The sequence below is a fragment of the Callospermophilus lateralis genome, chromosome 4 (assembly GCF_048772815.1).
Source record: "Callospermophilus lateralis isolate mCalLat2 chromosome 4, mCalLat2.hap1, whole genome shotgun sequence".
Lineage (NCBI taxonomy): Eukaryota > Metazoa > Chordata > Mammalia > Rodentia > Sciuridae > Callospermophilus > Callospermophilus lateralis.
In genome coordinates this window covers 79167844-79192410 of record NC_135308.1, presented here as the reverse complement: position 1 = coordinate 79192410, position 24567 = coordinate 79167844, and the positions used below count along the sequence as shown (strand labels likewise).

Below are 24567 nucleotides of genomic sequence, written 5' to 3'. Positions count from 1 at the left end.
ATACCAACTTGGAAAAGTAAAGTTAGTAAACATACACTTTAATTATTGATTTGTTTGTTTTTGTTCATTATTTTTTTCAATTAAAGTGGCCTTGAACTGGAAGTAATACTGATAATTGCATTTGTATTTTGAGGCATTACTTTTTTTTTTTTTTTTTTAACCATAGATTGAACCCATGGGCACTTAACCTCTGAGTCACATCCCATCCTTTTTTATTTTTTATTTTAATACAGGGTCTCACTAAGTTGCTGAGACTGGTTCTTTGAACTCATGATCCTCATGTCTCAGCCTCCTGAGCAGTGGGATTACAGGCATGTTCTATAGAACCTGGTTATGAGCATTACATTTTTACAATTATTTTAACTCATATTGAAAACCTTCTTTCAATACTCCAGAACTTATGCATGCTTCTGCTTTAAGTTTTATTTTATCTGTGCTAATATTCGCTAATTTTGTTACCTTGCTTTGTATTTGGTAACATTTCTTCCATCCCTACATTTCTCTTTTTTAAAATGTCTCTTGTAGAAAACAAATTTTGAGTTTTGATACTTTATTTAATAAGATGTTAAAATTAATTATCATTGACTAATTATTTTTGTATTCATTGCAATGTGATTATATTATTTTTCTTTCTACTGTCCCATCTGTTTTTTCTTTTCTATGCTTTTTTTCTGTTTTGTCTTGTTTTGTTTTCTCCTTCTTTTCTGTTTCTACTGATACCAGAATTTCAGATGCTGAGTTAAACATGAATACTTTCTCTTCGCTCCAAATAAAGTAAAGAATTTTAATTGGTTTTATCTCATACTTCATCTTGTGTGTGAATATGGTCTGGAGTTTTATGATCTTTATTTATATATTTATTCAAAAAACTGTGATAAAATATGTATAACAAAATTTATCATTCTAACCATTTAAGGGCATAATCATGTGACATTTATTATATTCACAATGTTGTGCAGCCATTACACTATTTCCAATACATTTTTATCATCCTAAACAGAAATTTTGAGCACATTAGCAATAATTACCCATAATCTTCCCTTCCCCCACCCTTTTCCAGTAATCTGTAGTGTACTTTCTAGTTTTATGAATTGGACTATTCTACAAATGTCATTTAAGTGGAATCAGACAAAATTTGTCATTTGGTGTCTGGATTATTTCACTAAGCATACTGTTTTCAAGATTCACTAATCAGATCCTCATTCTTTTGTGTGACTGAATAGCATTCCATTCTATAAAAACACTACACTGAGTGGTATTACTGGACCAAACCATAACTCCAATGTTTAGCGTTTTGAGGAAACACCAAAGTATTTTCCACAGTAACTGAACCATATTACCTCCCTTCTAACGAGGATACAAGGGTTCCAGATTCTCTACATCCTGAGCCACACTTGTTTTTCCAGGTTTTTGTTATTTGTAACTCTCCTAGTTGATTTGAAGTGGTATTTCTATTTTGATTTGCATTCCCTAATGACTAATGACATGTAAATCTTCAGAGGGAATGTCTATTTTTTTATTTCTCTTTTCAAAATTAGGTTTGGTTGTTTTTTGTTTTTGTTTTTTGCGGGAGTACCAGGGATTGAATTTAGGGCACTCAACCCCTGAGCCACAATCCCCAGCCCTATTTTGTATTTTATTTAGAGACAGTGACGTAGAACAGTTGAAGTTGGACACCAAAGCATAGCAGGAAGCAGATTTATTGGCTGCAGCCATGTTCAAAAGGGGGGCTTTTCACCTCCTTCAAATCATCCCTTTGAATCCCGAGTTTAGAAAGTTTTAGAACTTTATGCCCAGTGTGTAAGGGGAGCGGCTCAGGGGCTCACAATTTGTGAAAATTCACATAAAAGTAGTTTTTTCACTGTTCTGGGCACCCAATTCAGGCCTAGGACATTCTCTGTGAAAATCAGTGTCTGGGTAAGGGAGTTGTTCTCCTCTTTCCTTTGAAGAGCTGGTTTTCAAGGATTTCTCCACTCTCCTTTAAAAATGTAAATGCCTCTGTGAAGGCCTGGGATTAGTTTTACACTCTGCTTCAGCAAACATTATCTCCTGCCTGAAAACTCTGTTGTAGAAATTCTTGCTGATAGTCTAAGTACAATTATGTTAAACAGAATTTTTGAGGGTCTCTGGAGAAGCTTAATTAAGATTTTCTGTGAATAAGGGGGTGGCACTACAACAGGATCCCACTGAGTTGCTTAACGCCTTGCTCTTGCTGAGGATGACTTTGAATTCAGGATCCTCCTGCCTCGGCCTCCCAAGCCACTGCAGTTACAAGCATGTGCCACCACTGTAGGTTGTCTTTTTTGTAACTGAGTTGTAGCAGTTTTATATGCATTCTGAATATTAAACCCTTTTCAGGTATAAAACCTGCAAATATTTTCTCCCATTCTGTAAATTGTTCAATTTATTTTACCAGCTTTTGATGCAGAAAAGTTTTCATTTTGAGTTGAGTCCAATTTATGTACTTTTTGTTGTGCTTATACTTTTTATGTCATATTTAATAATTCATTGTCAAATCCCAGGTTCATAAAGATTTACCAATAGATTTTTCTCTTTTAATTTTTATCGCTTTGGCTCTCTTATTTATGCTATTGGCTCATATGGAGTTCAGTTCTGTATATAGTATAACGTAGGATCCAACTTTATTCTCATGTGTAGATATCCAGTTATCCCAGCAGCATTTGTTAAAAAGATTGTGTCCTAATGAATTCTTTAGCTTCCTTTTCAAAAATCAATTGACCATAAGTCAATTTAAGAATTTATTTCAGTACTCAATTCTATACCTTTGGTCTCGATGTCTGTCCTTATGCCAGTACCACAGTCTTAATTACTGTAGCTTTGTAGTAAGTCTTAAAATCATTAAGTATGAGTCCTCCAACTTTTTTCTTTTTAATATTTAATTTGGAATGGAATTTAGGATGTCTATAATTCCATGAATTTGAGAATCAATTTAATGTGTTCTCATAAATGCCTATGGGAATTTTAATAATGTATTTCACTTAACCTGTAGCTAACATAGGGTAATATTGACATTTTAACAACAGTATCTTCTTATTAATGAACATTTACTTGTGTCTTTTTAAATTTCTTTCAGCAATATTTTATATTTTTCAGGGCATTAATATTTTGTTACCTTATTGAAATATTTGCTTCTTTTGGATGTTATTATAAATAGGATATTTTTAATTTAAAGATTTTTCATGACTGGTATGTAGAAAAACAACAGATATTTGTGTGTTGATCTACCTTGAAATTTTAGTTTTATTTACCTGATATCCAGATATGTTTTTTTAAGATTTTTTTCAAAAATATCAATCACTATAAACTTTGCAAAATTCTTTACTAAACTGTATTCCCCATATGTTATATAGGCTTATTCTAACCTCATTTCAGCTTTTACTGATACATCATCCAAAACTTTGGGGAAAGGGTTTCTGTATACATTCTGAAACCTTTATTGCTGTTTCATATTGAAAGATGTTGACTAGCCTCTTAGAAATTAAATAACAATCACAACTGAAATTCACAGCAAAATCATAACACATGGAAGGCCTATGGATAACAATTGATGTTGAAATGGGTGGAGATTTGGCAGCAGAGCTTATACTGATAGGAAAATTCCAGCTGATCCATGCACAGGAGCAGAAATTTTACAGGGATTCTGGAAATGGAAGACCCCAGATGCCATCCACGAGACTCACACCCTAAGGAAAAGATAGGTTGTAGTGTGAGTAAACTTAGGGAGGCAGCAAGTTTTCAGAAGGGGAGAAAGGCTTCACAGGGGGCTGAAGCTTTGTTTCTTCAAGGAACAATATAAATCAAGAAAACGAGAGAAGACAATACAGTAAGATGTGAGTCCAAAAATTAGTACCATCTCATAATCAGCAAGACTGAAGCAATTCAAAAGGACCCTAAGAACTGAGAAATAAGCAAAAAAGACACCCAGAGCCCTTTAACTACCAGATCCTTTTGCTGGTAGTTGGTATAGGAATAACAATAAAATTTAAAGAAGAACTACCACACCAAGAATTACAATTTCAAAAATAAAATATCTGCATACATTTAAAAATTCACCATGAAGAAAGCAGGTGTATTTTGGGGAACTAAAAGGGGTTAAAAGTGAGGAACATTATAAAAGTTACTTCATACACAGACAGATACAACAAAAAGCAGATAGCAATCAAGAAAAAAAGAGAAATAAAAAAAAAGAAAAAAGAGAGATAATCACCTTAGAAATAAAGAGAATTTTAACTTGCACAAGAACACACAAGATCAATAAAATACTATAAAAGCAATAAAGAACAGAAATGAGCAAGAGAAAAAATGCTCAAAATAAAAAAGGATAATAATACTAAAAAGAAAGAGACAAATATGGAGATTTGAGATGAAGAAATACCTAAATCTCTGAAAAGAACAAAACAAAGTATTGAAACTGAAAAGGATGCTAAAAAGAAAAGGTTTTCTAAAATAAATTACTTGACTTTATATAATGGAATGACATAGCGTGCATAGAAAATTGGATTCAGAAAAGTCACCTCAGATCTTAGTTATAACCTAAGACTCTAAATATAAAGAAAATGGTTCTGAGTCAATAGACAAAAAGACCAAATCTGAATATATAAAAACAAACCCCACCAAACCCCATCTGAGATGCCACAAGAAATCAACCTCAGAAGTGGGTCAGCAAGGCAAAATCTGTACTTCTGCAGAAGAATGCGCCCCTAAAGGGAATCCAGGGAATAACACACCTGGGTGGGCAGTCCACCAGTTTTTAACAATGCAATGCCCCTCACTGTGATAGAAAGACTTTGATGGTACAGACTATGTGATTAGCTAATTTGAAATTGGGGAGGGCACGGAAAAGGGCTCCAGATATGATTGGACACCTGTTCTGGACCACATGGTTACCTAATTTAAAATGGGTCCATTGTACACTTGAAATTTCAGTTACAGTAAACATGTTTGTGTTGCATTACAGCTTTAACTTTGATAGAAAATAAAACAAATCGTACATGTGTGACTATAAGGCACTAATAAAAAGTATGGAAAATAAGTAAATAAGATCAATAGCAATAATGGGGGAAAATCACTTGCTTATGGAAAAATAATTATAGCATGTACAAAAAGATAAATCCTCTATTGTTTTATGTGCAATGAAAATGCACCAATAAAAAATATGGAAAGACAAAAGATAAATAAGTCCTCTTTTGCAACCCAAAACTGATTATTCAGATGCATATCTATCTATATACATATATACATATATTATCTATATACATATATACATATATATAAGAATAGTATAATACCTAACAAAAAATAATAGAGAAAAATCAATAATCTGCCAGTGCAAAAAGTGAGTCACTACCATTTTCCTTAAGACATGCTGTCTCAGCTATCAAAGCTATTCAGGCAGTGAGGGAATGTTTCTCATATGTAAAAACTTGTGAAATAGTGCATTCACTAGCACTGTAGGAGAGAGAGAATAAAGACTTCATCCAATCAATAGAGGTTCCAAGAGTTTGGGCAAAAATAATGAAGGTGAAATAAAATGTATTTAATCATATAAATGATGAGGGCTGGTGAGTGATGGCAAAAAAGAGGTAATATTTGTGTAAAATTTGTGTAAACTTATGATGGGAAAGTCCAAGTTCCTGTGTGCCCTATGAGGAAGTGTAGGAAGAGTGATCTGAAAGCCAGAAGGAGGCACACAATGTCCCCAGCTTTAGACTTAGTGGTATGGGGGCAAGATAATAAAGAGTTGCTGCATGAAAGGGAATTAGGGAAGGTAGCACCTTCAGAGAGGCAGGATGTCTTTGTAGGGTATCAAAACAAAGAGGTGCATGGAGAGAATTCAGAGATCGACAAAAGTTCATGGGCACCCAATTACCCATTGTTTGCAATCTATCTTTAACAGATCTAGCAATCCTTCCATTTTGAATGTAGGTAACAATCATTCAAATTCGCAGAACCTGTGATTTTCCTGCTTCTGGAAACCACAGATAACTGTTATCACAGTTACCGGGTATTTACTGTCATCAGTGCTCTTTCTCACAGATATTATTATGATGTCAATTAAGAAGCACACAGACTGCTGCATCACATTAATGTGTGTTTTAATCTGTCTGGAGTCCTTAGAAAGTCCTTAGATATTTATTTTATGTGGTTGAAAACATTATTCTAAGGAGAGCTTTCTAGGCACTGAACTGCCAAAATAGTCTTGCTCAAAATAGTTCAAGTCCCCCTGAGTTCAAACAGAAAATGTTTCAGTGGATCCACTGAAAAGTTTGAAATGGAGTGAGTGATAAGGGCAGCAACTATACAAAATATGTTATCATAAAATAGAATCAGTCTGGCAGAATTCTGTTGTTATTGGTGTATAAGTATGAAGAACACAGTCATTTGCAATGAACAGTGGAGCAGATGAGACATTATATCATTACATATTTTCAGATATTATTTTAGTTCATTTATTAGTAATAGCAATATTTAGCATTAGTTTAAAAGTTAAATTAATAATTAAAATTTTGGAAACTTTGTCACTGTGTATTTATTTCCATCATTTCCAATTTGTCCATTTGGTTCAATGACATATTGTAATATGTCCCAATAAAACAATATGTGTTTGTTTCCTTAATTACATACTAATATGATAGCACACTGTCTACAAAATATATAGGTAAGAAAATTCAAAGCAGGTATTCTCATTACTCAGTTCAGATTGAACAATTACATGTCTTTTAGGCTTGTTAGTTCCAAAACATCACTTTCTAACCTTTCCTTTTTCTTCTCCACAGCACAGATAAATCTGTTTCCTGTCTCTTAAATTAAAAGAGACTAAGACTTGAGGGCTTTTTCTACATAGTGAGGATACTCTCTATGTCTCTATGAGGATACAAAGCAAAACCACCCTAAGAAATTCTACTATCCTAACCAGAAATCTCTGATTGCTTTTTACCAATAGCATTACAATTCAATGTTTGCCTTTTAAAACTTTCTTTTAGATTTACTTCCTCTCATATTTCTTTTTAGTGACATGTTAATGAAAATTTCTCATTGCTAAAATAAAATTACATTCACATGTGCTTTCTAAATTTTTTTTAATCTTCACAATTGTATTTTTGTATACACATTTGCTTAAAATCAGTGAATTTCGAAGCCAGGTTCAGATAACAGAAGAGCCTTTACAATTACTTTCTATTGTCTAGACGCAAGGTATGCTACAAACAATCTGAAGAAAAATGGGAATGAACATCTTTCTGAAGATAGGCTTAAGAAATTTTAATCCAGTAAATTAACTATTTCCTTTCTCTGGTAACAGGGCTGACTGATACCTGGCTGCTAGGCCACTATTTACAGAATAGCCAAGAAAACAGGGTACAGACCTCCTAAAACAAAGCCAACAAGTCCACTCTGTGTCATGGTACAGGTTTCCCAATTCAAATCACCGGTACTCAAAGGTAAACTTACAAAACCTTTGAAAGATTCATTTGCTGTCAAAAATGGGAGCACTGCCATTTTTGATAAGCCCGCAGCTATTGGGGCCTGTGTTAGAAGCACAATGTGTGGAAAAAGACTGTTTGCTATTAGGCCACAGACAGCAGCCTTAAGTCCAATATATGAGGATTCATGTTCAAGTAGATTCCTTTTTGCTTCTGGTAGTTGTTCAATTTTTCTGTTTATGATATCAAAAATTAAATTTTCCTTGATACTATCATGTGATTTATAGTTTTCGATCTTGACCCTGTTGCTCTCCTCCCAACAGCCCATGCCTCTCCAGTTCTTCCTTTAACAGGCCTGGACTTAAGCTACAACTTTTACTCCTGCACCCAGAGGCAGCCGTCTTAGGCTAACATGTGACTCCCTAAAATGGATTCTAAATCGCTGTTTTTCCACGTTCTAAAATAGCCCTTGCCTCTGCCTTGTTTCTTAGGTTAAGTAAATATATGTACAATTTACAGTAACAGTAAAAATCACTATTTTTCCTCTTATCCTAGAAAGCGGGGAAAGTCAGAGAGGAAAAGAAAATTATGGATGAAACCAGAAAGCATGTATAATATATTGATTCTAAAGTAAAGGTACTATAGGGCTGGGGATTTGACTCAGTGTTAGAGTGCTGGCCTAGCATGCACAAGTCCTGGTGTTCAATCCCCAGTGCTGTGAATAAATAAAATAAATAGATAAAATGTGGGAGCTGCCAAAAGCAGTTACAATTGAACAAAATTTGTGAAAAAGCAAGTACAAAAAGAGGAAAAGAACCAGCACAGAGATTGATAAGAAGCCTGCAATCTCAGAAAGCAACAGCCAAAATATGAATCCTGAGCGTGAGGAATGCATAATGAAATGCAAAACCTGTAACCCTTATTTGCAACACCAGCTGCAAGAAATATGTAAGTAGCGCTCATGAGAAAAACTCTACTAATCCTGGTTTGGTTAAGCGTAATGGAGAAGGTGAGGATATACAAAACATCATTTAAATCAATTCTATTAGTAGGACTCAGCCTGTGCCTGAAGAAACAGAGGAAAAGGGAGCCTCTAGATGATGAAAACGACACAGAAAAGATGCAAATAGCTATTCCAACAGCGTGCAACCAACCCATTCAATTATTGCACTGGCATAACATATAAGTAAAAATAAATATTAAAAGAAGGAAAATTAATATAAAAGTTATAAAATTAACAAGGGTCAAATACAAGAAAAATACCAGCACAGAGTAGATGAAAATCATGACCAAAATTTACTGTGGATCTTTTTTTTAAATAATAAAGCAATACTCTCTATGAAGAAATATCAGAAAGCCATTAGTCATCCTAAACTAATAAAACTCAGGAAGGAAAGAAACAAACATCTCAGAAACAAAAAATTATTGTTCAGTGAGTCCATAAATACAATGGGAAACACAGCAAATAACATGCACAGGCTTTAAATAGAACAAGCAAATGAAATGAAGCAAAATTAAGAAAAAAAAAGTTCAAAAGATGCAGGTAAAAACATTGGATGTCAAAAATAGGTCAAAGTGGTACAAGTTATGGATAGATGGAATTCCAAAAGCAGAAAATAAAAATGATTGAAAATCATACATATGTAAATGTATACTTTAATAGATAATTCCTAAAGTAATAAAAACTTGAACAGAATATGTTTTAAGATACCACATACATTACCAGTTTTAACAGATCCTGAGTAGCCAAATTTAGACATATGAATTAAACAATTTTTGATTGGTAAGCCAGAATAAAAAGTTGAGTCATCTTATAAAGGAGTAAAAATATGGCTAAACTCAGATTTTTTTATAGAAACATATATTGTAAAAAGCATGGCTTATTATTATTCTACTTTAAGATTTTTTTTACAAGTTCAAGAAAATAAAGCATAACCCAAGAATTTTGTTTCTCCAAACTGTCATCACAAAGTTCTCTGTCTCTCTCTCTCTCTCTCTCTCTCTCTCTCTGTCTCTCTCTCTCTCTCTCTCTCACACACACACACACACACACACACACACACAATCTTTTAAGAAATGCAAGAACTCAAAACTTTTTTGAAGGAAATTATTTTGAGCTATATCTCAACAAGAGATGATTAACAATTTATATTGGAAGAACTAGCATTAACACTTGAAAATATCTGACTATAAAACTAACATTAAAACAAATTAATTATATTTTAAGGGCCAAGAGAATGTAATAATAATACAATTGAAAAAAATTATAAGAGTATGATAGAAGAAAAGAAATACTTAGAATAAGTTTGCTGTTTATACAATAATGTGTGTGCATATGTGTATGCATGTATATCTTGAATGTACTAAAACTCCAGGTTCCCAAGAAGAAAGCCAGGTGTTGAGCAAAATCCACATTGTTTATACACAGAGTTTTAAGAATAATGAGCCACTCTCTTCAGGGAAAGGAAGAAGCTCTCCAGAAATCTAAGTTTCCAGATCCCAACCAAGGAACAATTTAAAAAGTGGGACTCTCTAAGTCTAACAGTCTTAGGCCACAGATTATATCTAAAACCACTTGCAGGACAACTCATATTTAATTGCAAATACCAAAAAATACCCAACTCAGAAAATCAAACAAAGAAAAACAAAATATACCATAAGAAAGCAGAAAGAATGACTAGAGATCAGTAATCTAGAAGAAGGAGATCCAAAGACAGATGGGAGGGATGGAAAAGAGGAGGCAATGCAGAATGAATTCTTTAAAAATCATGTTATGCACAAATATAAATATATCACAGGGAAATTCACTTTTATGCATAAGTAAAAAGAAGAAATCAAATAAATATAAATGAATAAATGAAAGGACATCTCTTAGAGTAGAAGAAGAACAGGGCAGGGGAGGGAGAACAGGAAGGATAAGAGGGTATCATGAACTGAAATCAAATTCTGTGCACAAATGAGTGAAGTGTGTCGGGATGAAGCCAACTACTGTATGTATAACTATAAAACTCTAATAATAAGAAGAAAAATGAATGAAGGTAAAATTAAATGCTGAAATATGTGAGTTAGCACACTATTTTGAGATGAAAAAATTAATACTAGTTAGCAAATAGTGTAATCAAGAAAAATAGTGGGAAGAGACAAAGTGCAAGTATGCAAACTAATTCTTTGAAAATAAATTTTTAAACTTCTGTGGAATAAATGGGACAATGTGTCATAGCTTTAACCAAACTTTAGGAGAAATATTAAACATAAACATCTTGATTTTCTTAAAAAAATATGAGAATTTTGTTAAGGAATTACAACCAAAAAAAATGACAACTCCGAGCTCTCAGGAGGAAATTACCAGCACTTTAAAAGAACAGATTATTCTAACATTATTTAAGCTGTTCAAGTGTTATGATTTGTATCTGGAAATGGCCCCCTAAAAGCTCATGTTTTGGAAGCATGGTCCCCAATTCAGGTAGATGCAGATGTGAGGCTTTTAGGCAATGATGAGACCTGTAATCACATCACTTCATTAATCCATTTGATGCATTAACAATTTGAATGGATTACTGGGTGATAACTTTAGGCAGGTATACCATGATTGGAGGAAATATGTCACTAAGAAAGTGCCCTTGGGGATTAGATTCCTTGCTCTTGTGTGCTCTCTCTCTCTCTCTCTCTCTCTCTCTCTCTCTCTCTCTCTCTCTCTCTCTCTCTCTCTCTCTCTCTCCTGGCTGCCATGACCTAAGAAGCTTTCCTTCACGACAATGTGCTGCCTCACCTCTGGCCTAATTCAATAGAATCAACCAGTGATGAACTGAAGCTCTGAAACTGTGAGTCTGAAAAAAACTTTTCCTTCTCTCAGTTGTTCTAATCAGGTATATAGGTCACAGCACTGAAGTGATGACTAACATTAACCATGTAACAAAAGAAAAACTAAATTTGTTTCTGAAATATTCCGTTGGTATCAGAACCTGCCCAGAGTGAGTTAAAAAAAAAAAAAAAAAAAAAAAAAAAACTACAACCTAATCTTAGTTTTGTTTTTGTTTTTTTTTTTTAATTTTGGGAATATCAAAATAAAGTTATAAACATTGACAAGCAAAAATAGCAGAGTTTTCTTATAATAGTACCCTAAGACCAAGTAGAATTTACATTATGAATATAAAAATAAATTAATATTAGAAAATTTATCTAAATAATTAACTATAGTTATAGAGGTCCAAAGGGGACCTCTAAGTTTATCATTCCCATAAACTTAGAAAAGATATTTCATAATTGCAACACTCATTATTGAGAGCAATATCTAATAAATTAATTTTATCTAGAATTTATAGATAATTAATACATTATTAATGGACATATCATAAAATTTCACCATTCCTGCATATTTCAAGTCTTCAATAATAAAACAAATGTTGGCAATTCTGCCAAATACAAAATTTAGCTTTGCTCTCTCTGTGGGAATGGTTCTTCATGGAACTTTAACTATATTAACTCTCACTCCATGATTATAAGAGCCAACATGGGATTTTTCTTTTGGGGGGTATTTTAATTTTTAATTTTTATTTTTTAATTAATATAAAATAATTATTTACATATAATTTTTCTTGTAAAATAGCAATTACATATTTTTATGAGCTTCAGTGTGTTAGTACATGTATACAATGCATAATCAGATCAGGTCAATTCGTATATCAACCATCTCAAATATTTTGTTTTCAAATATTTACCAATTTTTTTCAATGGGAATATTCAGAATCTTCTCATTTTGAAACACTATCAAGTGTTGTCAACCATAGTTATTATATGTTGCTATAGAACATTAGAAGTCATTTATCCTATACCACTGTACCTCTGTACCTGTTAACCCTCCCCTTTATCCCATATCTTCTGAAGCTCTGGTCACCACTTTCTGCTCTCTCCTCCTATAAGATCACCATTAGCACCCACATATAAGTCAGAATGTGTGGCATATGTCCTTCTGTGCCTGACTTTGTTGTTGTTTTTGGTTTTCGGTTTTTTTAATTATGAGAAAACATTTGCAATACACATACTTGCTTTCACAATACAAAAAGACTGGAAAACTCAACAATCAGCAAATAATGCAGTTAAAAATTAACAAAACACATAAACAGGTATTTCATGGCATTTGCAGGGAAATGGATGGCACTAGAGCAGATTATGCTAAGTGAAGCTAGCCAATCCCTAAAAAATAAATGCCAAATGTCATCTTTGATATAAGGAGAGCAACTAAGAACAGAGCAGGGAGGAAGAGCATGAGAAGAAGATTAACATTAAACAGGGATGAGAGGTGGGAGGGAAAGGGAGAGAGAAGGGAAATTGCATGGAAATGGAAGGAGACCTTCCTCATTTTACAAAATTACATATAAGAGGAGCTGAAAGGAAAGGGGAAAAAAAACAAGGGAGAGAAATGAAGTACAGTAGATGGGGTAGAGAGAGAAGATGGGAGGGGAGTAGAGGGGAGGGGGATAGTAGAGGATAGGAAAGTCAGCAGAATACAACAGACACTAGTATGTAAAAACGTGGATGTGTAACCGATGTGATTCTGCAATCTGTATATGGGGGGAAAAATGGGAGTTCATAACCCACTTGAATCAAATGTATGAAATATGATATATCAAGAGTTATGTAATGTTTTGAACAACTAATAAAAAATAAAAATTAAAAAAAGACTATATTCTGTCATAAAATAAGCTTTGAGAAATTTTAAAAATTTGAAATCATGCAGACTGTGTTTCCTGTGTGATTTATTACATTAGAAATCAATCACCTTAAGATATCTAGAACCCCATCCCCATGTCTCAACTACTTCAAAATTAAACAGCACACTTATTAATATCTCATAGATCAAAGAAGAAAGCACAAGAAAAGTAAATAATAAGTGCTTTGAGCTAAGTGATAATAAAAGATTAAAATATCAGAATCTCTGAAACAAAATAGTACTCAGATGAACACTTAAAACTTAAAGTAATTATCAGAAAGAAGCTAAATTATAACAATCAAATTATTTTCAAATTAGGTAGTAGAAAGAAAAAAATAAGAATAGGAGCAGAAATATGTGATATAGAGAAGAAATAATACAGCTAAAAGCTGATAAAAATCTAACAAGTCTAATCAAGAAAAAAATTAACAGCAGTGGAAAGGGAGCCAACAAAACAACTTTAAAAATGCTAAAAATGTATTAAGGTAATATTATAATTGCATAATCACAATTATATAGCTTATACAACTTGTTTTTTTTAGAGGATAAAAATCCCTGCTTGTTATGTGTTTTTTTCCCATCCTTTTGTCTTTAGTCTGTGGATATCTTTGCCTATGAGGTGAGTCTCTTACAGACAGCATATTGTTGGGTATCGTTTTTCAATCATCTGCCAGTCTATGTCTTTTGATTGATGAGTTTATGCCATTAATGTTCAAGGTTATTATTGAGATATGATTTGTGTTCCTGGTCATTTTGGTTCATTTCTAGTTTTTAATTTGAATTAGTTTCTCCTTTGAATAACTTATTCCTTTTGTGTAGTAGCCCTTCACTGGTTTTCACATTTTTTTTTTCATTTCATCTTTATGGAATATTTTGTTGAAAATATTCTGAAGTGCAGCCTTTGTGGTTGCAAATTCTTTTAGTTTTTGTTTATCATGGAAGGTTTTTATTTAATCTGCAAGTCTGAAGCTTAATTTTTATGGATATGGGATCCTTGGTTGGCATCCATTTTCTTTCAGAGCTTGGTATATGTTATTCCAGGACCCTCTAGCTTTGAAGGTCTGGGTTGAGAAATCAGCTGAGATCTGAGTTGGTTTCCCCTCATATGTAATCTGATATTATCCTCTTGCAGCCTTTAAATTTTTATCCTTATTCTGTATGCTAGGCATTTTCATTATAATGTGACTTGATGTGGGTCTGTTGTAATTTTGCACATTTGGGGTCCTGTAAGTCTCTTGTAGTTAACTTTCCACTTCATTCTTTAAAACTGGGAAATTTCTGATATTATTTCATTGAAAAAAATGTGAATTCCTTTGATTAGCATCTGTGCCTTCATCAATTCCAATAAATCTTAAATTTGATTTTTTTCATATTATCTCATAATTCTTAGAAGTTCTGTTCATAGTTTCTAAACATCTTCTCTCCATAGCCAACTCTATTTTCAAGATTATATATTTTGTCTTGATTGCCTGAGGTTCTGTCTTTCAAGTGGTCTAGTCTCTTGGTAATGTTTTGTATTGAATTTTTAATTTGGTTTATTGTTTCCTTTATTTTGAGGATTTTTGTGTTTTTGTTTTGTTTTCAGAACTTCCATCTCTTTTTTGAAGTAATCTTTTGCTACATGTATCTGCAGCATCCTTTACTTCAAAGATCAGTTTAACTATGTACATTCTAAACTCCTTCTTTGACATTTCTTCCACTGTGGTATTAATGGATTCTGTTATTGAAATATCTTGGTTTTCTTGGGGCAATTTGTTTCTTTGCTTTTTCATGTTGTGTGTCTACCCATCTAACTGTACGAATATGAGGCAGTAGAGTTTCTGCTTTGTGGACTTATCATGTCCCTGAAGGTTTCCAGTTTCTAGCATCTCACTGTTTAGAGGGAGACAAATAACAACAACCAATGCAAACATAAATGATATGATCAGTTATGCCTATAATAAAAATAGCAAGTTTGCAGAGGGTTTACATTTTCAAATGGTGGACATGGAGAGAACAGAAGTGATATAGGATGAAAGATCACAAAACAGGAGAGAAAAGAAAAATAAAAGATTAAAGGAAGAGTGAGAAAGAACAATAGAGATTTGCTATTAGCAGAAGAAAAGAGAGAATCAAGGGAAACATGTAGGGGAAAATATATAAAGCAAAAATTTAAATAAAAAATAAAAACAAAAGAATATTTAAAAACTTAAAATGTACTAATCAAACATAAAATAAATAATAAAATAAAATATACTAAGGCAGCATAAAATAAAATATACTAAGGCAACATAAAATGAATTCAACTAATGTACCTATCTTCCTACATCTTTAGAATTCTTTCTTGTACATTCTATCAGTTTTGGCATTAAAATCTCATTTAATGTAAATAACAACTTAGTTCACAAAAAAACTAATCCATGTGAAATAACTGGCTTCAAAGACGCTAGAGATGAGAAGAAGAAAAAAATAGGAAACTGAATAAATGTCCATGTGCCATTAGGTCACAATTAAGCAGTGAAAAATAATTTTTAAAATCTTGATAAAAAGTTTAAGAATTATTTCTGTTGGAGTTCAAAATAGTCTCAGCTTCTCTTCTCAGCAATTTTAGGTGGGGTCTTCTGGAGAGTGATGCTCCACCCTCTGGATGCTAGAGTGAGGGAGGTAATCCCATAGGCAGAATTCCTGTAGGCAGAGTTTAGGATTAGGTTGGCTCCAGGCTCTTCCCTAAATGCTAATTGGTCTGGAGATTTGATATCAGTGCACCTCCAGGGACCAACATTTTCTGGTCCACCCTGGAAGACTTTACCCCAGGGCTTCCCTGGGTACCATTCTTCTGGTAAGGGAGCCAATTCTCAGTCCCTTATGTCACCTACAGACCCTACTTTTCCTGATCTCGGGTTAAGTCTCTAAACAATATCTCCCACCTCAGCCCTTCCAAGTTCCCAACCAGATGCATCTCTCCCAGCTGGTCCTACAAGCAATCAGATTGGAGGGGTAGGGGTAGAGCCAGGTGGGTTTCCGTGACCAGTTGTCCCCTATGTAAACCTCTCTCCACATTTGATTTTCTTCTGGTCAGTTAAGCACACTCTATGTTGTGCATTGTGTTTATTGGGCCTGTATTTCAAGCCAAACATGGGTTTGCCAGGAATAGCCTTCCTCAGTTGCCAGCTCCCATGCCACAGCTGCAAAATTGTTCCTTCCTTTGTCCTTCACACGTCACCTGGAGTGATGGAGGGTTCTTTCCCCACACTTGGATATTATGCAGGGAGTTCTTCAGGTCTGTTGGGCAATGTCTTTGGTCTCTAAATGGCTCTGTACCCAGTCACACTTCTGACCTCCCAAAAATGTGGGTTTCTTGGATTTCTTTATCCCTCTACTACACTCATAGAGGGACTTCTCTGGCTGAAGCTCCCAGCCCAACTGTGGAAGCAGCCATGCAGCTGGGGATTTTTTTCTTATTTTATTCTATGCAACCCCCTATGTCCCAATATGCTTTGACTGCCTTGTTTTAGGTTCCAGTAAAGTACCCCCTCTCTCTTTTTTTTTTATTTTTTTTCACCCATCTTGTGAAGAAGCTGCCTGTCTGCTTTCTTAGTTTCACGCCATGGAGCAGCCAGGAACACAATCTCCTCTGTTCCACCATCTTGGATCTCTCCTTTCCTTGGTTTTTAGGTATGCCTGTTTCAAATACACATTTAAGTAATGTAAAAATAACCACAAACCAGCGCATGAGTTCTAGGTCCCAGTATAATTTCATACCCACAAATATAATTCTCTATTTTTATCAGTTAACTATAGTGTTGTTTGGGGTCCTCATGAATAAATGTCAACTTAGAAATCATGTCCACTACTCAATCAAAGCTCTGAGTATTGTGTAGTCATCCCAATAAATGCAGCAGAGGATGTGTTAGAGGAAGATAGACAGACAGATGGCATATACTTGTAGGGGAGCTAAAGGCCTTTCCTCTGGAGAATCTGGCCTCATCTGCAGTTAAACAGCATTGAATTTGTACAGTGACTTATGATTGAAAACCAAGTGAAATCCATGTCTGTTTTTGGCAATTCAAGCCAGCTTTCTGGTGCCAGTGTAAAATGGCTACTGCTGTAAAGACTAGTAGGATTTTGGTCAGCTTCCCATCTCTTTCATTCTGTAAACATTACGATCAATTAGATACTATTGAATATAACTGAGGATCAAAGCATTCTGATCACCACTAAGTTCTTGCTGTTAAGTATAGTATTTGTGCCCATCTTGCTTCTGTTAAGATCTGACTCTTCAGGATCGCATCATTCCTATGAAATTAGGAAAGCCATATCAAGTATCTATCACCATAACACTTTCTATTGAGATAGCATTGCAGAGTTTTTCAAGAATACTGGTAATTCATTCAATAATTTATTTCTCAATGTTTAAGTAAAAAGAGTGTCCTTCAGGCTCTCTCAAGTGATATAATAATGGGGTAAGGATAAAGGCAACATAAAATAAATTAAACTAATGTACCTATCTTCCTACATCTTTAGAATTCTTTCTTGTACATTCTATCAGTTTTGGCATTAAAATCTCATTTAATGTAAGTAACAACTTATTTCAAGCTTTGGTCAACCAAACAAGTAAACTGGTTACATGAACTAACATTTTCAATCCTATGTCTGTGATGGGGTAATTACATCACCCAGGAGCCAGTGATATATTTTCTTCTTGAGCTAAAAACTATAAAATCCATTTTCTTATGTATTGTTCAAGTTTCTAGTCCACTTTTGGAGTAAAGTGTTTTCATCTTTGGTGAGAAATTGTGATCATTCTCCAAATTGTGGTCTCCCTCCCCATATTACCTGAAGGCATACTAAAATATAACATTGATTACAGATTTAGAGTTGATTAATGGTGATTGATGTGCATCTCAAGAAAGATAGGCATCCCTTTGCACAGCAACATTCCTAGGAAAGACTACTGTTCAATATTGGAGTAAAGTGAGAGTAATCCTTTCCAACAAGGGAAGAAAGATTACTTCAACTAGAATGAGAGTTCTGGATTCCTACCTTTATCTATCCAAGTCCACACAGATACACTCTTTCTAAGTTTTATTATTTTTTTATTTATCTTCATTCTGAGATCCTATTCTTTCCCACTTATTGACCCAAATTTTATTTGTGAGACTTAGTGTATCTGTGAATACATCTCATGTAGTAACTCTATTGTATACACAATAAACCATTAGGTCTGACTAATGGTATAAGAGGATTTTTCAGGGTGATGATAGAAAATTTATGATCTTCATCAGTTAAAAATTTAAAACCTTCAATGCTCTTAAGTTCTCTTATATAATTATAACCAGTCATATTACTAGTACTTGGTCTACAAATTTAAAAGGCAAATTATTTAAGCAATGTTGGCACCTTAAAGCAAGGGAGAAGGTGAATTGTTAAGTCAGAATTATTGGAACTCTCTCTTCCTCTCATTTATTCTTCTTGTTCCCCAGTGGTTCATGACTTGAAGACTTGGTTGTTGGTTGTTAGTGTGCTACCATTAAGTTGATGGAATCTTTTAAAAAGTGGGATCTGATGGGAAGTGATTAGCTTATTGAGGGCATGGCCCTTAGAAAAAAAAATAAAGTAGTGTTTGTGGGGTTCCAATTAGTTCCAACAGGAGTAAGTTATTATAAAAGAACAAACCTGACCCCTATCCCTGTTCTTTGGCTTCCTACCTCACTATGAGATTTCTTCTACATGTACTCCTGCCATTGAAATTTCATCTGCCATGAAACTTTCTCCAGAGGCCAAATAAATAGACAATTTAATCTTGAACTTTCAATCTCCAAGACATTGAGCTAAATAAACCTTTTTCTCTAAAAACTATCCACAGCATCAGGCATTTATGATAGCAAAAGAAAACTAAGACATTAAGACACACAAAAACATACACACAGAGAGACATGAAAATTTCAATGGAAAAGTTATAATTCCAAATTCAAAAGTCATAGGAAAATCACTGGCAAACATATCTTTTTAAAATTTGTAAACTTCTGCTTAATTTAAAAAGAAAAAGAAAAATCTAAAGACAAATGAAAAACTGAGAAATTACTGTAAATTTTTACCACAGTAAAATTAATTTCCCTCCATGCCTATATATCAACATCCTATTAATTCATAAAAAGGTATAAAGACCTCCTAGAAATCCACAAAAAGGATTAAAATGAGCAGAATATAAACAGTTGACAAAAGATAATTTTAATAGCTCATAAATTCATGAAAAGATACTTGAGTCCTCACCCCACCTGATGGGTGGGGTTCTTTGTCTCCAATTTGTATATATAGTTTAGGTTACTACCAACATTCTCAAAATAAATATGCAAAATGATTCTGGGCATTTGTTGAATGTCCTTTCACTCTGATAGAGATTGTCTCCTATTATAATAAGGGCTGAAAGTTTCCAAATTATATGTTAAGTTGGCAAAATATTGAAGTCAATGCAAGATAATTTTGCTGTATTTGGGTGTTTTTTTTTTTAAGGATTAAGATGCTGTGTGCCTTAATCATAAAAAACAAAAAGTATGCAAATAGTAAAAATCTAATCAGATGTGTCTTTCTTTTGAAATGAGTATCCATTCTTATAAAAGCTTCTAAAGATTATACTCATTTTTTAATGAACCATAATAAATTTAATGCAAATATGAATAACTACCACAACTAAAATATTTTTTCCCATATTACAGAGTGAAAGAGCTAGACATCAAATAATGGTGTCTTTTCAAGAAAATGAAAAACTACTATTGCTGTATCTGCATTTTCTAATTAATGAAGCCAATGGGTTACTTTGATGGCAGAAGTATTAATGTTAACTTTTTAAACTATAAATTCATAATCACTTTTTAAGCTTCAAAGTCTATATTTGAGCAAAGTAGACCACACTTTTGAGGGACAGTGCAAGTTATTAGCAATGGTAAGATACTGAAACTGTTAAATTAAATTTAGCTCTATTTTCCAATCAGAATCTTGAAGAATAAATTATAGTACAATAACTCCAATGGATATAGATGCCAAAAATTCATAACGAAATACTCACAAACAAAATTCAACAATACAAAAGATTATTAATGATGATGAAGTGGGATTAATTCCAGGGACATACGGATAACTCAACATATGCAAACCAATAAATGGGATATTTCACATTAACAGAATAAAGGATAAAGACTATATGACCATTTCAATAGATGCAGGAAAAGCATTGACAACATTTGACATCCCTCCATAATGAAAACTCTCAATAAACTAAGCACAGAAGTAATGTACCATAAATCACAAAACCACAACCAATATTGCACTCCAAGGAAAAAGCTGAAAGCTTTTCCTCTAAGATTTAGAATAAGCCAAGAATGCTTGTTCTCACCCCTTCTATTTAACATAGTGCTAGAAGTCCTAGCCAGAGCAATTAGATAAAAGAATAAAATAAATGGCATGTAGATTGAAGAAAAAAGTTAAATTGTCACTGTTTACAGATTATATGATCTTACATTTAGAAAACCCTAAGATTTTACCCAGAACTGTTATAACCAATAAACAAATTCAATGAAGTTGTAGCATACAAAATTAACACAAAAATCAATAAGATTTCTATACACAAAGAATAAGCTGTTAAAAAAAGATATAAAAATCCCATTTATAATACTACATAAAATATGTAAGAAAAAACCCAGGGAAGTGAAATATCTTTACATGAAAACTATAAAACATGGAAGAAACAGAGTAAGATGCAAATAAGTGGAAGGGAACCAAGAACACACAAAGGGGAAGTGACAGTCTCACCAATTAGTGGTGCTGGGAAAATTGGATATCCTAATGCAGAAGAATGAAATTAGGTTCTATCTCATACCATATACAAAAATGAACTCACAATAAATTAAGCTTTAATGTAAGACTAAAACTATGAAATCATTAGAAAGAAACAGAGGGGAAGCCCCACAACATTGGTCTAGACAATGATATTTTTTTATATGACCTTGACAATATAGGCAATGAAAGCAAAAGTAGATGAAAGGAATTTCATCATATTAAAAACATCTGTTCAGCAAAGGAAACAATTAACAAGATGAAGAGACAGACTACATATTGGGAGAAAGTATGTGCAAACTATCCATCTGATAAGGAATTAATACCCTACACATAAGAAACTCAGTAGCATGAAAACAAATAACCAAGCTAAAAAAAAAAACAGGCAAAAGACGTGAGTAAACAGTTTTCAAAAGAAGACATAGAAGTGGCCAGTAAATATACCAAAAAAATAAAAAAATAGAACTATCACATAATTCAGCAATATCAAAAAATGCCATTTATAATACAACACAATATATGTAAGAATAAATACAGGGAGGTGAAAGATCCTTACACTGAAAACAGTAAAACATTAATGGAGGAAACTGGAGAAGACACAAATAAGTGGAAAGATATCCTGTGTTCATGAATAGGAAAAATAAATATTATTCAACTTTCCATACAGCTGGGATATATCTAAAAGACAAGGAATCACTATGTTGAAAATAGATCTGCACACCCATGTTTATAGCATCATTATGTGCTATACCCAAGATGTGGTATATATACAAATTGGAATAGTATTACTTCATAAAAAGAAAGGCATACAGGAGAACATTGATGTTAAGTGAATTAAGTTAGGCACAGAAAGACAAATATTGCATGATCTTACTTAATGTGATATATAAAAAGGTTGATCTCATAAAGTAAAGAACAGAAGAGTGGTTACGAAGTAGAGGAAGTTGATCAGGGAGTTCTTGGTCAATTAATACAAAAATTACAGTTCGATAATAGGAATAATTCAAGACATCTATCAGACAACATAAGTTCAGGTAATGATAATATATCATAACCTTGAAAATGTTAAGAGTGGATGCTAAGTATTCTCACCACAAAAGCAATAACTATGTGAAGTAATTCATGTTAAATGAGTTCATCCTTCCAAAATGTATATAGAATTCAAAACTTCATGTTGCAATAAATATATATAGTAAATATATACAATTCTTTCTGTCAATTAGAAAAAACAAAGAACTATAATTTAAAAACAAGAAACAAGATGTAAAGAGCTTAAAATGAGAAAGACTGTGCAAATCCAAGAAATCAGATCCATTCTCATTTGCATCTTAGAGCCTTGCAATCACCACTATTTAAATAGGAAGTTACTGGCCTCAGTAAGGAAACTCTTCAGGCAGTCCTAGCCCACAGCAGAGCTGGCTATCTACTTGACCTGAATCACAGCTGACAACAGGGACAAATAAAGACAACTGCAGCATGACATGAGCAGCAACCACATACAATTCATCATCAGTGAATTCCAAATCAGAACTCTCTGCTGACATATCAAGTGCCATAGAGACAGTATTTATGACTGATTGCTGGTGAACTGTCTAAAGGGATTTGAGGAAATGGATTCACCAACCTAGTGAACTGCATTGGTTGGCTCAAGAGAGCTATCTCCTGGGATGACATCTTCTCAATCCGCTTGGCCTTCTCTAGAATATGCTTCTTATGTTTAATGCCTCTGAATGGTTTTGTTATGCTGCTGTCTCCAGACATGGAGGTCAGAGATAAGCTAGCGAGCCTCCTGGATAATTAAAAGTGCCTCGTTTATTTTTGGTCCCAGCAACTTCTATTGACTCAAGGTGGCCTATACATCTCACCCATTTTTCCTCTGGATCAAGCTAAAATCAACTGTGTCATCCTTGGGATTCAGGCATTCTTTCTCATGATGACATAGGGTGTCACTTCATCAAGGTCAATCTTGAAAAAAACATAACTTGTGAATTCAAAGTGAGTAAAATCCTAAATGCTTTGAAACAGATTTCTGTAAGGAAAATAAAAACGAGACACACTGATAAGATGCAGAGGCAGGAAAGATGGCAGAATGGCAGAGAGGCCAAGCTTCCAAACTTTATTTATATCAACAGTGACTTTAGGTCATTGGCATCATTAGTACATATTGTTCATTGTATTGTTAGGCAGGTTACAGACTTAGCAACATTATGCAGCTTATTCCTCAGTTACAGAATAAGTTGCAATATGCAGTGTTAGGAGCTTTGTGTGGCTCTCAAGAAAGTCCATTGTATAAAGTTACTGTTATGTGAACAGCTTTAGGGTCAGTGAAACATTGTGGTTTTCTAACTACCGAGTCCCTATTTTCCAAGATGTTGTGTGCCTGAGATCAAAGTCCAGGCTGATAAGACTCTAACATACAGCCTCCTCATGAAGGACATTGCTACAGCAGCCAGGCAGCCTGTGTCTTTGCACAGATATTTCCCAGCAGTCAGGCATTCTGTGTCTTTGCACAGAAACTTCCTAACAGCCAGGCATTCTGTGTCTTTTTACAGAAACTTCCTAGTCACCAAGCATGCCACAGTCATGAAGCTATCAAAGACCTCAATCCCAAACACAGAATCCTTACAGGGTTCTGTGAACCTGTGTGCTATAATTCCATGTATTCTTTGCCTGAATTCATTTTTCTTGGTACTCTTCTCCCTATTTAGACACACCAAGCAGATGACACTTCATGCCACAGGGTCCAGAGACCCCAGCAAATGGTGCACACGAGGGCTATGAAGGCAGCAATCATCTCAACACTCCGCCTCACTGTGCGTCGTGGGGGTCTCTGGTAACAACCTCTGGCTCTCTGATTCCTCAGGGGAGAATCAGTGCTGATTCAATCACACTGTTATTTCCCATCACACCATTCATTCCTCCTGGAAATGGGAAACGAACTGAGGGAAGCCTTTCTAAAGGTGTTAAGGTTCCTGGATGGTTTCTAGAAAGGAAAAGAGTCCTCTGTTCCCTAGAGAGCCCTAGAGAATTTAATTCAAGAGAAAAAAAAAGAGATCAACCAAAGACTTTCTCCCACCTCCTAAGTGTTTTCATTCATTTCTTCTTACATGCTATTGGAAATTGTTAACACCTAACATTATTCTAAAGCTTCTTTTTGTCTTCCTTTGTATTTTTTTTCTCATTTCATTTTGAATCTGATGCTGTCATTGAATCACATTTTCTTTGTCTTCACAGGAAAATGAACATAAATCCCACAATAACGTGTCCTCTCACTGACTAAATAAAAAAAAAAAAAAAAAAATTCTACTTCTTTCTGCCAGATGCTGGCAAAGGCCTTAAACTCAGTAAGTAGAAGAATTTCAGTCAAACAGGCTGTGAGGAAGATTTTAGAGCTCATCAATCCTTCTTATAAAGTCTGCTGGTGAAAACCTGCCCACTTAAAGCTGAAAGACAGGATGGGTGCAGTGGTGTATGCCTGTAATCCCAGCAAATCAGAAGGCTGAAGCAGAAGGATTGCAAGTTCAAGGCCAGCCTCAGCAATTTAGCCAGGCTCTAAGCAACTCAGCCAGATCCTGTCCCAAATAAAAAGGGCTGGAGATGTAG

The 24567-nt window shown here is 34.0% G+C and overlaps 2 pseudogenes; one reads left to right on the top strand and one right to left on the bottom strand.

The window, feature by feature from the left end:
- Positions 1-7143: 7143 nt before the first annotated feature.
- LOC143396715 (transmembrane protein 126A pseudogene) lies at positions 7144-7518 on the bottom strand (annotated as a pseudogene).
- Positions 7519-8442: 924 nt separating this feature from the next.
- LOC143398371 (taste receptor type 2 member 9-like) lies at positions 8443-23951 on the top strand (annotated as a pseudogene).
- Positions 23952-24567: the final 616 nt, after the last annotated feature.